Source organism: Adiantum capillus-veneris, chromosome 29 (assembly GCF_014529385.1).
Source record: "Adiantum capillus-veneris isolate H3 chromosome 29, ASM1452938v2, whole genome shotgun sequence".
Lineage (NCBI taxonomy): Eukaryota > Viridiplantae > Streptophyta > Polypodiopsida > Polypodiales > Pteridaceae > Adiantum > Adiantum capillus-veneris.
Genome location: NC_140959.1, coordinates 99,707,940 through 99,718,723, shown reverse-complemented (window position 1 = coordinate 99,718,723; position 10,784 = coordinate 99,707,940).

The following is a 10,784-nucleotide window of genomic DNA, read 5'->3' as shown; positions in this document are numbered from 1 at the left end:
AATAGGTTTGCAATCCTCAAGTCCAAACTTACATAGCAATGTCTCTATGTAACTTTTCTGACACAAGGCAATACCACCATCACACTGCTTAAACTGTATACCCAAGTAATGATGCAACAGCCCCAAATCTTTCATCTTGAAAGTAGCATTCAAATCAGCCTTAAATTCAGCAATATGTCTCTCATTTGGTCTAGTGATCGGCAATTCATCAACATAAAGAACCACGATGAGAAATACATCACCCTCATGCTTTACATACAATGTGCTTTTTGTTGGACTGTTACGAAAGCCTTGTTTGACCAAATGAGTGTCAGCTTTCTCATACCAAGCACGAGGAGATTGCTTCAACCCATACAAAGCCTTGTTACATTTTCACACTTTGTCCTCTTGTCCTTTTATGAAAAAACCGCGAGGCTACGTTACATAAACTTCCTTAAATTTGTCACCATTCAAGAAAGCAGTAACAATGTCTGATTGATGTACATCCCAACCAAAATGAGCTGCCAATGCACATAGAAAACGCACAGTAGTCATACGACAAGTGGGAGCAAAAGTCTCTTCATAATCTATGCCTTTTTGCTGTGCATAACCCTTTGCAACAAGTCGAGCCTTATGGCGATCAATCTCACCATCCGGCTTGCGTTTCAACTTGTAAACCCACTTCGTACCAATGGCCTTTTTGCCAGGAGGCAAATCACATAAAGTCCATGTGTCATTTTCTATAAGTGCATCATATTCTGATTGCATGGCAGCCATCCAATTTTCTGAATTCTGTGCTTCATCAAAAGATAGAGGCTCCTCAACATCATGTAAACTAGACACAGCCAAAGCATAACAATCTGATGCATAGGATGCATGGCGAGAGCCTGAACGAGTACGACTAGACAAAGGTGCATCCAATTTACTGTCACACAAAGTGTGCACCAGCCATTTTGGCATACCTCTAGCCTGCTCATTTTCAGCCCTTCCCTCATCAAGTACATCATGTACATCTGCATCAGTAATAGGCTGATCTAAAACAATTTCAGAAACCCCCATAGGCTGTACATTTGCCTCATTGGAACTTACATTCATATTTCCACCACTGAAAAGAGGCAACAAAGTGTCATAAATGTCCTGTGAGCTTACATTACTGTCTCTAGTACATGACAGCAAGGGCTGAACAGAATCTTCCACAAACACTACATCCCGAGAAACCAGAATACGTTTTGTTTGCGGATGATACAACCTGTAACCTTTGCTTTCAGCACTATAACCAACAAAAATACATTTGACAGCCTTATCATCCAATTTTCTGCGCTGCACTTGTGGCACCAAAGCATATGCCAAACAGCCAAAAACACGCATGTGCTCAATAGAAGGCTTTCTATCATGCCATGCTTCATATGGAGTAATAGACTGCAAAGCTTTCGTAGGACACCTGCTAAGTACATAAGTGGCACACATGATGGCCTCAAGCCAAAAAGAATGCGGTAAAGCTTGACTTTTGACCATACATCGTGCCATTTCCGTTAGTGACCTATTTTTCCTCTCAGCAACACCATTTTGCTGAGGTGTATAAGGCACTGTACATTGGCGTTTTATCCCACGAGTAGCCAGAAATGCATTAAAATCATGAGACATATACTCCCCCCCTCGATCGGAACGGAGGGTGCCCATAGTACATTTCGAGACATTTTCAGCCATAGCCAGAAATTGTTTGAAGCACATAAAAACTTCGGACTTCACTTTAAGAGGAAATACCCATGCATGCCTGGAGTAATCATCAATGAAAGTCACGAAGTACAGGTAATTGCCCAAGGACGGAGTTTGCATGGGCCCACAAACATCACTATGCACAAGCTGCAACCTGCATGTGGCCCGAACTGAACCATCCTTTGGAAACTTAGAACGCTGCATCTTACCCAAAATACAGCCTTTACAAACGTGTTTGACAAGTGCTTCGAGAGGTGGCAAAGAAGCAACCATATTAGATTTCTGCAAATGCAGCAAACTGGCAAAATTCAGATGACCAAAACGTGCATGCCAAAGTTTTGCATCTGAAATAGCCCTTGAATCTGCAACATCATTTGCAAAATTTTGTCCACACTTGTCATACAAAGTGAGCTTATACAGCCCACGGCACAAAAGGCCAGATGCAACAATTTCATCACCAAAACTGAGATCATGAACTGTACATCTGTCATCCACAAATTTGACTACAAGTCCAAGTCTAGCAAGTGCGGATACAGACAAGAGATTCTTCTTGATCCCAGGTAGATACAGTGCATCAACAAGTGTGAAGGAACTGCCATTAGCAGCAGTGAGCACAATCTTTCCAACTCCCTTAACTGGATAAGAGGCGTTGTTGGCACAAGTGACTGAATTCCCATGAGGGACAGACTCGAGAGAGGTAAACAATTCACGATGTGAGGTAATGTGCTTTGTAGCACCACTATCGTGAAGGGGATCGGGGAGCACCACAGACGGAGAGTGAGAGAGAGAGAAGGAGACACACAATGTGGGTGGGGAGACTCCAAAGAGTGAGCAGCCCCCTATACACTTATGCTATGTATAAGGTATACAAGTCAGTGGGCGCCCAGACTCTGGGCGGCCGGGCAAGGCACAGACGCCTATACCCCAACAACCTCCCACTTAAAGGCGACTGTGCCTTTAAGCAAGAGAACCTAGTCTAAAGACTACAAAAGGCGAGAGAAAACCGCTCTCAACTCATGCCCACTGGCTGGCTGTGATCGTTTGCATCCAGCTCTACTGATAGACAAACATCCCGCTGCGGAAGCCACACAGAGCTAGCTCCAAGCTCTGCAAATAGTCTATAAGAGCTCATGCACTCCTGCAAGTATCGGTCCAATACCTGCAAACCTCCCCTATGCTCTATGCCGAGATCAGTCATCGAACGACTGATCAACCCTGTTGCAAATGCTCCCACTGCAGCTGCTATGTCGGGCCTCGAGATCAGCATCTCGTACATAAGGACACCGAACGTTGATGCAACCCTGGCAACCTCTGCCACCTCCAACTCAGAACTCAACTCATGGCAATCCTGTCCCCTATCATAGAGACCATGGCACTCTGACTCCGAGCTCTGGAGTGACTCCTCGTGCCCACCACATATCACATGTGTACCAAGTGTATCCATATGTCCTGAATCTGCATCAAGCTCTGGCATAAGCATATCAAGAAATGACTCCACAATAGCCGACATCTCAGCATCCATGTGAGTCATCTCTGTCATCACCTCTGATGACTCATCCTGCTGTGACTCACTAGAGCTGTCCCGCTCTACCTGTGCATCCGTAGACGTAACCTGCACAACAAGGTCACTGCTCTGCACTCCATGCAAAGCACCCTGCAACCCACAAGCAAAAGAGACTCTCCTGCTCTCTCGCTCTCTACGTGGTTGCGTGATCACAGAGACAACACCGTCTCTCGCGTGATCCACATGCAATGGGTAACCTGTACCACTCCTGGCACCTCTCGCAATCACTAGCGAACCCAAATGCATCACAAAATCTCGCTCTCGTAGCGAAATCTGACATACACAATCTCTAAGCTGACCAATCGAGATCAAACTCACTGTCAAATCTGGTACATAGCGCACATGTCGTAACAAGTAAGATGCACCACTCGGTAATGACAGTCTCACATCTCCTGCACCTGCTATCGCATGCACCGATCCATCGGTCAAACGTACACTGCCAAGCATCCCGCTAGAATAGCTACAAAACCATGCACGATGCGGCGTGACATGAAACATAGCATCTGCGTCTAGCAACCACTGCGAAGGGAGTGCACTATCCACATGTATAGCATCTCGTGCATAGCTCGAGGTAAAAGTGACATCCCCGTCACTAGTATACTCCGACGCTACATGTGCCTCAACTGTCAAAGCAACTGAGTCCATGGCATCACTACATACATCTCTGAGACTGCCATGTCTCCTACGATGTTGCATACGACGAAAACAACGCCGTCTAACGTGTCCAGAATGACCACAATACCAACATGTCACTTGTCGGCGTGCTCGTGAATGTACATGTCTCACACGAGTCCGTGATGACTCAGATCTATCATACATATCATGTAATCTGTGCCAAAGTGCTCTCGAAGTAGTTTCATACATAACAAGAGCATATACAGATTCCGCAAGGTGCAAAGAGAGCGTAGATAGTGCCATCTCCTCTAGCTCCTGCCACTGATCGTCAGACATGTTTGAAGGTCTACCTGCATCACCACTCAATGGTCGATGCAACCCTCGCTGTGTCAGTGCGTCAAGCATACACTCTCTCCATGCCGCAAAGTCTGACCCATCAAACATGCGCATCTGTGAGAGGTCACAATCTGATCGATCACCTGTCTCTGCCATGAGCACAAGTAGCAAGCTAGATAGCAAAACCACCTCACCAACAACACCTGGAAACTGTCTACAAATATGGCCAGAAACACAATGTAAAACCTGTGAGACACACTCCAAAATAGAGCTCCCGCAATGTCAATACGAGCCTCGCCTGCTCTAGTATCACACTGCAATCTGTGAGCTAATCACCAAGCCCACACTGTGAGGTATCGATGCATACACACGCACAAATCTCCCACCTGCAGAGAACACCGCACGCAAATGCTGAGTGCAACCTGCAATCTCTACCTAGATCGCATAAATGATACGCATAAAACTCCTGGGAAAATTTCGCCAGAGTTTCGATGCACAATGGCTATCAACACAAAATAACCATTGTCCTGCAAGCTCAATACAATGAGCAATCAATGCGTATCAAACTACACTCAACATACATCAACGGAGTGACCGCGCATAAGCAAACGCCAAAAGATTTGCAATCCGGAAACTTGATCAATGCGAAAACAATGCTCTCAAGAGAGCTCACCGGCACTTGAAAGTGCTCGTCAAAATGCATGTATAATGGGCATCAACCATGCGCCATAACCATATGCAAACCATCCGCAAAGACCATGAATCCAAGCACAAAATCACTACCAAAGTATCCTGTGAAAACCAGTGAAAGAAGCTCCACCTGTGTGCTCCAAAAACCTGCGTCTCTCAAGAGACCGCTTCGGTGGTGTGTTAACGCCTCCGTACTTCGTTGCCCAAGTCTACCAAAAAACCCTCAAACCACAAGCTTAACACAAGTTGCAATTGCATCTTCAGCTCAGAATTTATGCACTGAACTTCAAGCATCTCCCGTGCTTCCAAAAGTGCATCAAACTCGCACACAATGCGACAAGAGAAAATCTGGAATTTCTGTATACAGTCAGTTTGAGCTGAATATCAGCAAAACGGTGAGGAATTTGCAAAAATTTTCTTCTGCAAAGTTGTAGACCACGTCAAAAAGGATGGGCATCCCGGAACAGAATTCTCAGATCTGCATTCTACAAGGAGAAAAACGAATCTGAAAACAGTGCTGCTGCGCACACAGTTTTAGGGCAACACCTTCACTTACACACAATCTTCCACACTCCTTTCTGAGCTTCCACAAGAGCATACATCACTCTCAACTGAGCTCACAAGCTCCCATTGCATTCTCACAAAGCTTCCAAGCTTTCTTAATCTCTCTACCGTCGAGAGCGAGCGAGCTATCGTCTCGAAGCTCTCAAAGCCGTCATGCTCTCTGCGGTCACCATAGCTATGATACCAATTGAAGCGGATCGGGGAGCACCACAGACGGAGAGTGAGAGAGAGAGAAGGAGACACACACAATGTGGGTGGGGAGACTCCAAAGAGTGAGCAGCCCCCTATACACTTATGCTATGTATAAGGTATACAAGTCAGTGGGCGCCCAGACTCTGGGCGGCCGGGCAAGGCACAGACGCCTATACCCCAACATATCGAAATACCACACATGTGAATCTGCAGCAACTGACAAGCATGCATCATGGACAACATGATTGTAAGTGCACTCTGCGCTAAACGCCTATTCTGCATCAACATCAACAACACAGTCTCCTTTCACAGAAGACTCAACAATGGCTGCATTTGTAGTGGAACCAGCATTTGCAGTGGAACCACCCTCTTTCTTCTTAGCCTCTTTGGCCTTCAACTTAGGACACGACTTGATCAAGTGATCATTGGCTTTACAATAATGGCAACGCATCTTCTTTTTGCCCTTATCACCAAAATTGCCAGACGAAGTGCTGCCAGCAGAAGCATTAGGAACATAATTTTTGCCACTCGCAGCAGAACCATAAGAAGTGGCTGCATTACTGTTACCACCCTTTCTTTGAGAAGCAATAAAAGCCTGTTCAATTGCACGCTGTCTAGTCCTGTTTTTTCTGGACAGTGACTCTTGCAATAGCAATGTGCATAATGCATCAAACTTGACAACTTCAGGATTTCCTTGGGTCATCAGTCTCCAAGTACTAGCAAAAGTCTGGTAGGAATCTGGTAAGGCATCAAGAACAGTCTGCACTAGGGAACTGTCTAAAATGACTTCACCTGCAGAAATGAGTTGCTCATTGATATCCTTGACACTAGCAAGGAAAGTGTCCATATCATCTTCCTCATGCATAATCTTCGACTCCAGCTCTTTACGTAGCAAAGCAATTTTAGCCTCATTGCGGCTTGCATAAAGACCTGCTAGAATATCCCAAGCCTGTTTTGCAGATTTTGCTGAACGGATGTGAGGAACAATGGTGCGCTTCACAGACAACGCAATCAATGCATGAGCCTGCGCATCCTTAACATCCCAACGAGCTTGTTCTGCCATAGGCAAAACAACTCTAACAATTGCAATCCTTGCAGCAAGACCTGCAACATCCTCAACATCGCCTACATCCTCAGAACCGGGACGTACATCAATGCCCTGCACAATGTTCCAGACACCTTTTGACACAAGAACATGTTGCATCATATAAGCCCACATAGGGTAGTTGTCTCCATCCAACCTGTCCTCATCAGCAAAGATCTTGAACACATCTGTGTTGTTGTTGTTAGCCATGGTAAATGTTGCACCTGATGTGAAAACTGTCTGAAAATAGGAGAAATGGAGCGGGAACAACCTGTGCTATATAGCACAAACCGTAGAAGACTATAAGGCACCTGTTATGAAGAAAACGGCACTGACATAAATTCTGCACAAAATGAAGAAATAGCCTGTGCAGTACTGCCTGTAGTGGAAACGGAGGCCGAAATGAACCCAAAAATTTTGTCGACCTGCAAACGCCTGCCAAAGCTCACTGAAATCGGAGAAAGTGAGCAGGCGTGTGCTGGAGCAGCTGGCGACTAAGCTCGGGAGGACGTGACCTGCTCTGATACCAATTGTTGGAATTAGGGTTGCAGAGAAACACACACAGCTTGGAGAAGACGAAGGAAGCTCAAGGCACACAATAGAGAGTGTGTTACTTAGTGTGCAATGGAAAGATTGATAGCCCTAGAGTGATGGGCGTATATACAATGCACGGGGGAAAAAACCTCCTAAAGAGGAAAAAAATGCCCCGGCGGTCCTAGTGTGTTCACACACATGACTACCACATGTATATGGTAACACTGCAGACATCCCTGAACTAATTCCATCATTTTTGGCAAATCTACAACTGCTAGATTTTTTATCAAATCCATTGGAATTGAAATCATCAATAAACTGCTTAATTGTTCTGGCATCTCCATATTTACCTCCCACCCCGGCTCGTTTCACATCGGGTTCACCAAAGATGTCGGGGGATATGTGTTCGAAACATGAGCCGGGCAGGCGCCGGGCCTCTGGCTATGGGAGATGTCAAGAGAACAAGAACAACAGGTGAAAAAGGCTCTGTCAATCGCCATAACCTTCAATTAATCAATTTAAGCTCTGAGTACATTCTGTTGGCAATAGCCAAGTGGGCGGACTATTAACAACACCGACACTTAGGTTCACTGAAATCAAGGAGTTTAGACTCCCGTTATAATTATCCGGACCGTTAATGGTTCCGCGATTCATAAAAAAGAAATAACTAATTTAAGTTGCCGGTGACGAACAAAATCCTACTGTGCCGGTTTTCTTAGATCGGTTGTTCTATTGCTTGATATGTCTTCAATTACCGTCTTAAAATCCCTTCTTGCCTCTTCTTTAGCTCAAGAACGAGAGATTCTCTTGTCCAAGATCGGAAGAGAGAGAGAGAGAGAGAGAGAGAGAGAGAGAGAGAGAGAGAGAGAGAGAGAGAGAGAGAGAGAGAGAGATTTCCCTCCTTGACCTTGACTCGAGCTTCTCGCCTTTGATTGCTTTGACCTTGGTTGCTTGTTTAATCTCGACCTTGCTTGGAATGTCCTCTTGCCTCAGCTTGCTCAAGCTTACTTCAAGCTTTTTGTTTTCTTGTAAATCTCCTTCTCGCCTTGTCTTTCGATGCTTTGTAATAGCCGACAATGAGCCAAGAACGAGAGAGAGAGAGCCCTTATGCTTCACGCACCAACGTCTTGCTTTGGTTCAAGACCGTGCTCTCCTTCATTCTCCTTCTTTTTCTTTCTTTCCTTCTTCTCTTCTCCTTCTTCTTTTTCTTTCTTTCCTTCCTTCTCTTCTTTATTTTCTTCTTCTTCTTTCTCTCCACGGCTCTTGGCGCTTCTTCTTCCTCTTCCTTTCTTCTTCCCTGACCTTGCATGACTTCTTTTCTTTTAACTTCCCTCTCATAAAACAAGTGATAAAATCACAAGGCCTGCCAATGAAAAGGGCACATCAATCTATTCTAGCCTTATTAAACAAATTTACTTAGAGCTTAAAGTTAATTTACTTCAAGCTTAGAGTTTCTTAATTCACTTAGAGCTTAATTTACTTCAAGCTTAAAGTTTCTTTCTCTCAAAAAATTATTGTCGATGTGCGATCAAACCAAGGATTCATGAGATGACAAAGCAATATATTGGTTGATGTTGGGAAGAATTGAAGCTCATGAGAGAATCATCTAAGCCTCCACTCTCCATGTACTCAAGAAACTAACCACGTTTCTTTGCCCACCTTGCAATAGCCTAACAAGAACACCAAGTTTCTATCCTAAGTCTTGCTCAAAGTATCCATATTTGCTATGAATTCTCTTTCTTAGCAATAGCTGAATTGCAACAACTTCTTGATTCCAACCATAGACCCATCTTTAAACCCAACTTTGTACAGCTTGCTAGTGTCCCCTATGCCAATTAGGCTCTCTTGGTGAAAATAGTTCTCCATATTATCTATAGGCTGTGCAAAAGCAAGCTTTGTAAGAGGCCTCACAAAGGTAGCCTCATTTATGCCGAGGGACACCCTCTCCCCTCCTATGTTCAAGTCAACTTTCCATAGAATGATGCCAAATGAAGATTGTTGATACACACATCAATATCTAGTTGTCCCTTCTTAGCCCCCAACATGAAGATTGTTGAGCACAGTATCTAGTTGTCCCTTCTTCGCCCCCTACGTGATACCCCACACCATCAACATACACATGGATGCCAAAGGTATGAGCATTCCCATAAGAATGTAGTAGACCCATGGTAGCACAATAAAGTGATTATGATCATAATCCAGTCATACCATGCTAATGCATGTCTCACATGTCTTGTTATCTTTTGACACATTGGCACATTGTGGCAGAGGTTCACCAAACAGACCTGGATTGTGTTCCCAAATGCCAAGTGGCCAAAGGCCTCCTTCAAGCATGTCTTAGGAGAGGTCCAATTTTCCTATGGTTCTGAGATGTGGAAGCTTGCGAGCATGCTTGCAATAGGCAAACAACCTACAGCTCTCAAATGGGAACCAAGATCTCCACATAAGGGCCACAAAAATGTTACCTCGCCTCTACAGATACTCAGAGTCGTGGTTGCATTCTTGTTCACACCAAGGGAAGCTACAAAATAGCCCTATGTGAAGCCGGTGAGTGGGCATGGTTGAAGAGTTGTCTGGGGAGTTGTAGCTTTCTCTAGCAGCCACTCCTCACCACACTGCTAAACAACCCTATCCGGGGCATTTTCTGTTGTAGATTCCTTCTCATCACTGCACCCCAATTAGGCAAAGCAAAATACAAGTTAAAGAGAACCATGAGTTTGTTGCGGTGGAGGAGGCTCTTCCCTTTGTGGAGCTGCAGAACCAAAAGCAATGCAAAGTGGTAAGTTGGACCTCCTACAAGCTGGTTCTGTCGCACCTGACCGCTGTGAGCAGCTTCTTTTCACACTATGGATGAAAATACACCTTAAAGGGCTTGTGTTGTGGCGCACCCCTGCTCGGCTGGTCCTTGTTGATGGACCAGGTCACCCACTGCTGGCTGGCATCGCACGCGAGGAAGGTGGAGCTCACCCTGCTGGACAGATGAAGACAACAAGACGTCCATGCCATTTTTGGAGCGTAGTGTGGTGAGTGACGACTCATGGAAGGCCCTCCACTTGCACAGCCCAACCGTACCTAAGAGGATGAAGGCCTAGAAAGAAAGCGGATCGTAGCACAATCTGTTGCAGGCTTTTGCATCTGACATCACCCACTTTAGTGTTATCGCCGCAACAGGAAGCCTAATAAGGTAAAACGACCAGCAAAGTTACATGACACATTAAACAAATGGCATGTCAAAGCCGACATAGAAGGCTTCAGACTGCATTTGACTGCTCTCTGTGCTGCCCTTTTTCTATGACATGACCTAGCACATTACATATAAATCACTTCTTACACTGAGAAGGAGAAAGCAATTGAACACCTGCTGATTTGGAATCAAATACCAAAACAAAGCCCTGTAAAAGCAGACAAAACTCCGTAGGACCTATAGCTTGTCATGGTTGAGATCATCAAGCAGCCATACGATTAACACAAGGATTGCTTTAAGTCCAAGAATTTCATACATCCCAAGCG